We start from the raw sequence: 6,033 nt of genomic DNA, 5'->3' as shown, positions 1-6,033 counted from the left end.
CTTAAAGTAGTAAGAATTTAATATAAAGGACTTAAGTGAACCGGTGCGAGTAATCTCCCGAAAACTTGTTCGCATACTCTCTAATAAATTCGTCTTGCCAGAGAACGCCTTGCATGGCATTGGTTTACAGTAGTTATGAAATATTAACCTTTGGCGTGAATTTAGCATTCTTTACTTTACTGAATCTATCGTGTCATTCTTGGCGAATGTTTTGGCGATTAACCCCTGGCTTGCAGTTTATAGCGTCGAATATCGAATTTGTGCTTTAGATCCATTTTTCTCAACCAGCTGGAACAAAGATTTAACACAAAACTGCACTTGTAATCTCAACATCTCATACCAAATTTGATATATTTAAGTCATTGCGTTTTTGAGTTACCGCGCTTTGAAAGTACAGACCGACAGACAGTCAATCCCTTGTTGGATTTGGCTGAAAATTTGACAGATGTCTGCACTACAGATGTTGAATCTTTGTACTGAATCTTATCTTTGTAGTTCTCTTTGTTTTGAAGTTATCTTGTTAACATATATTCAAACAAACAGACAGACGAACTTCTTCTGAACAGATTTTACACAATTTGATAGAAATCTATAAATTTGATGTAGAGATCGTATACCAAATTTCAACAGTTTACTTCAAAGCGTTTTTGAATTGTCTTTGTCACAGACAGACAGATGGACTTTTTCCAAAAATGTATTTTTCGATCGCAGGGAGATCTAAAACGTGAAGATTCATTAAAATCTCACGTTGGAATTGTTTGGCGATTACTAAACTTTTTCCATACTACGTACGAGAATGTAAAAATAAATGAAAAATTAACTTTTCATTTAAATTTTTATATATATTTGTTATCCCTTCTTTTTAGCGAGGAAAGTGAGAGGGAGGTGCAGATAAATTTCATAGAAGGAGATTCCTTTTCATTAGCACTTTAGTAACAAGGACTTTCTACACTTACTCATGAACGTAAATGCGATAACAGGATAGAGATAGGACAAAAGAAATTAGAGTGAAAGTTATAGTAACTATAATGGTGTCTTCTCTGTTATACTTTAAACTTAATACGTCGAGGTGTTAGGTGGTTTACATATTCGCATACATGCAAATAAGATAATTCAATAATAATGTAATTTAATAGTAAATAGGCTTAATAAATGTAATGTTTAATAGGCTTAAATAAATGTAATTTTGTGTATGGTCTTGTAACTGAAATTGTAGTCCTGTGCTAAATTCTGATCTCTATCAGTCCAGGGGGAAAAAAATGCTTCCAAATTGCGTATTCATTATTTTTTTCAATATGTTACGAAGCTTAAAACTCATGTACGGTACTCTTAAAATAAAAATCTGAGCACTCCTGGCAGCCCTGGCTTTTTCCACTGCCCACAACTTTATGGGAGAGAAGGAGAATGGAGAATACGTGAGAAATTTTCCGAGGAAACTAATCTCTATAGTTAAAGGTTAAGATGAATCTTGAGTACATGCTTAGCAAAAGCTTTTAAGTTGACTTAGGATTTTTATATACGAACCGTCTTCAAATTTAGCCATTTCTTCAAAGGCTGTTTAGTTCTGAAACCCATTCTAAAATCGATTGCATCTCAAGCTGCCTGCATCACTCTGGCTCTGCTATTTGCTCATCATTTTCGTATTTCATTTTCAAACCAACTCTATGCTTTTTAGGGTTATTGCCTTCACATACAAATACAAATACAATTCCAAAAATGTGTTTGTTGAATTTCGGGAGGATTTAAAAGTGGATATTTGTCAAAATCTCGAATTCAAACTTTTCGCCTATTAAAGTGCTTTATCTTTGTATATTTGCCTCAAAGTATCAAAGTAAAAATATCTTAAATGTATATTGAAACTGCAATGCTTGGATCAAAAGGATGGAAACTGAATTTCGGACACTCTGTTCTGGCAAATTAATTTAGATGTGTGATTTATTCAGTTCGAAATTAATTTTTTTAAACACAACTACTGATTTGAAATTCCGTACAATTTTGGCAATGCTAGTCTAAAAAAATTATGTGATGTACATCATTGCGGGAATCCCCTTGAAAATAGCATGTCTCTTGACTCTAGAATTTCAGTTTGAAAGTTCCAAATTACATATACGTCTCTTATTACAATAATCAGATATTAAGCGACACCTTCAAATGCAAAAGAGTTGAAAATTTCTCTATAATTACAATACATATATATCTCTAAGAACTATAATTAGATACTAAGCGACAGCTTCAATTGTAATAAGAAATAAAAAGTTTCCTATAATAATACTGTACGTCAAAAGTAAACAAACATAAATGATTATTTAAAATTTTGCAGAACCAAACAATCTATATTTCCAGTTTGGATAGACTTTTTATAGGAAGACTACCTCTTGCAATGGTTCTCCTGACATTCCGTCAGGAAAATTTCTGCATATCTTCACCACTCATGATCCCTGGAACTCAAAACTACACTTCGTTCAAAAGTTTACATATATATTCTAATTATGGAGAAATTATCGTTTCCCTACAGCTTCTTTAATATTGAGGATAGAAACATAAATTAAATTATCCAAATTAACACCTCATTAGCGGGGATAACTTCTGTGTCTAAAGTTTATTGATATTTGCAATTAAAAAGCATTTTCAACCCGCAGTTTTGATTGTTTATAAACTCGGGTTGACAGTTTTGAGAAGAAAAAAAAATTAAATAAAATTTCTATCTTAATTTCTTTTCCATATTTTGACATTGTTTAAATGCACACAGACTAAAGATTAAAAGATTGAATAAAACTAATTAAATAAAAATAAAGGAGGAAAAAGGCTTAGTGTCAGCATTGCATCCCAAAACCTATGTAGTAAAGTCCTACAGTCCAAGCTATAGTCCAAAACCTATGTATAAAAAAGTAATATAATCTTCAAAAAATATTTCCTAAAGATTTTGATGCATCTTCATGTTTTAGGCCTCTCTCAGTCCGAAAAATACACTTCAGGAATTATGCTCATCTATGAACACTATAACCCAAAATTGCTTTCAGCAATTACTTTGACCGATGAAATTTAGCATGTAGCCTTTACACCAATTTTGTAGAGTCTATCAAATTTGAACAAAATCCTTTCACAAGAAATTTTTTCGTATATTTATCCCAGTGCAAGAAAAATGGATGATGACAAAATGTAACCAGAGGAAGTAGTCTTTCCAAAACTTTCTCGCATAATTCAGGCGCATACTCTACCCCCGCATAAAATTGAGAACCTTGGGTCCCATCTCTAGTCGCTAGCAGGATATTGGTGAATGATATATACGAAATATAGATCTTTGATATGAATTACCATTTTTACTGAATCTTTCGATACAATATGTAATTTGGATGTTTTTTGTCTGTCGATTGACATTAAAATTCGACTCGAGACTACAATTGTAGTCACAGAAAAACATACCGAATTTCTTTGATTTAAGTCATTGTGCTTTTGAGTGAATTGCATTTACATGAATGCGTAAGTGTAGACCGATAGATAGTCAACACTTTGACGGATTTGGTTCTATATTTTAAAAGTTAAGCCTATGTACCAAATTTTGTCTACCTAGCTCTTTCAGTTTTGTAGTTATAGAGTCTAATCATATTTGAGCAAAAATACCGACAAACTACTTGTGAATGGATTTAATTCAAAATTGTACAGAAATATAAATTTACTCACAATTCCAAGAAGCAAATTTCAGTCGCCTGGCTTAAAGAGTTTTTGAGTCAACTTATTCACAACTAGACAAACTGACAAACAGACAGATGTAATGCAAAAAAATGTGTTTTTTGAACTTAGGAAGGATTGAAGTGTGGAGATTCGTCTAAGTCTCTTGTCCGAATTTTTTGATGATTCAATATTTTTTCTATACTTCGCATACGAGAAATTAAAAGCTAGATGAGTAAAATTTGATAGAAGTTTTTAATATCTAAAACTCAAATCCATATCAAATTTTATACCAGATTTGACAATGGGTTGGCTGTCTGTCGGTCTGCACATTTGCAGGCATGTAAACGCGATAACTCAAAATCACAACGACATAGATAAATGCAATTAAGTTTGTGATCCTTTTTCTAGAATTATAATCCAGAGTCAAATTTTGATTTCAGTCAATTGAAATAAAAGCATACAAAACGTAAACTTATTTTTTTTATTTACTATACTACGTTGCACAAAATGTTCATATGTGGATCACTAAAAATAAAAATCTGAGCATCGCGACTTTCATTATATTCACTACAGTTTTTATGCGGAGGAGAAGATAACACCTTTATCATAAAGCATGCGAGAAAATTTCTGAGAGATTATACCTGCTGGTGCTATGAGATCGATTATACTTTTTCTCCGACCTACAACTATGATAGTTTAGGCATTCGAAAATGCAATCGAGATAACGAAAATATGATAAAAACATTTTAATCAGCAAAATTGGTCTTATGATAATTTATCGTTGAAGCTTTTCATTTAACTACAAAAAATCTATCTATTTAGATGCAAAGAATTCCACTTTCATTGCAATATTTCATTTCAAACCGCAAATTAAATAATGAAATATCGTTGATAAGTTAACGGAGCTTCAAGTTTAACGAAGTCATAGATACTACTTCGGATAATCAATTTTAAAATCCGTTAAGGTTGAAATTTCGGAATTTCATGCCGTTTAACATTTTGTTGCTATTGATGCCATTTGTTGCATATATGTTATTTATAGTATGGCTGAAGAGAAGGAGTCATAGGTATCAATCCTTGCAGAGAGCATGTCTTGTCCGAAACGGGGATAAATTAATAAAAACATAAAATCCTAATTAAACACTAAATCCAGCTTAAGAAAGACACCTTTATTATGTGAAAGTAATTCTAAATAGTTTTCAAAGGTTTATATAATGGGCCAATCCCTGAATTTTCATTATAACTAAATGATTCTTCTGTGCTGGAGAAAGCAGATGAAAGCCATAAACACTGCTATATATTTATAACTTATTCAATAAACAAAGTATGAAGAGCAATAGCAAACAATATCTTTTGAAGAGAAATCCATTTTCGCTATTAGCACAAAATGTCCATCAATTCTGCTGCTATATCTTCACGATATTATACGACATTTAGAATATTGAGCAGTGTCATGGAGATATTGTACCATATCTTGTACTAATACGATTTCGATATATCTGCATTCAAAATAAAAATTTATTTCAATGTAAGTGAAGGAGACAAAAAATAATTTCTGTGTAAAGCTTTTAATGTAATTTCCATTTTAATTACATGATATAAGGTTAACAACTCATTTCCGTAATGTTGAGCATATTGTATTTTCTTGTTCCTTGGAATGGATTAAATATAACTTCTCTATTAGAAGAATTTTTGCAACGTTTTCTTTTGAATCTTTTTCCTGGAGGTAACATAAGAGAAGTATGGTTCAATTACTGTTTAAATGTTCTTTAGAAATTTCTAATTACCTTAAATCTTTCTAACAATTTTATTAGTCTCAATGTGATGACACTACTAACGATACTACTTTTTTTATTATTGTTGTATTCGACGTACTAAATATTAACCTCATTCTGAATATAAGATTAACCACAAAATATTTCCCAAAATGTAACTCACGGTTCGAATCACATTAATTAAAACAATGCAGAGATCCTTATTAGTACAAAGTGCCCAAAAATACTGTTATGATATTTTCACGATATTGTGGGGAAGTTGCAGATTATCTTATATAGTAGGAATGTTTTAATTTTATTTAAATATTAAGCAATATTACATGGAATCTATAAACATTCTCAGGTGTCTCTGGATTCTTAGTGGAACCAAAATAACACTTCCTATAAATTGCAAAAGTTATGTAACAAAACAGCAGAGAAAATAAACTGCAAAGAAATTAGCAATGCATTTAGAAAATTCTTTAGTCTAACATTACCATGCTTAAGTTTAAGTAAATTTCTCGTTGACTTGTTTTGGGTAGATACAAAGAACGACACTGATTTTCTACTTTCTGTATTACCTCGTATATTTTACAAATGGGAGGGC

Source organism: Argiope bruennichi, chromosome 10 (genome assembly GCF_947563725.1).
Source record: "Argiope bruennichi chromosome 10, qqArgBrue1.1, whole genome shotgun sequence".
Lineage (NCBI taxonomy): Eukaryota > Metazoa > Arthropoda > Arachnida > Araneae > Araneidae > Argiope > Argiope bruennichi.
Note: the sequence above shows the minus strand (reverse complement) of the source record.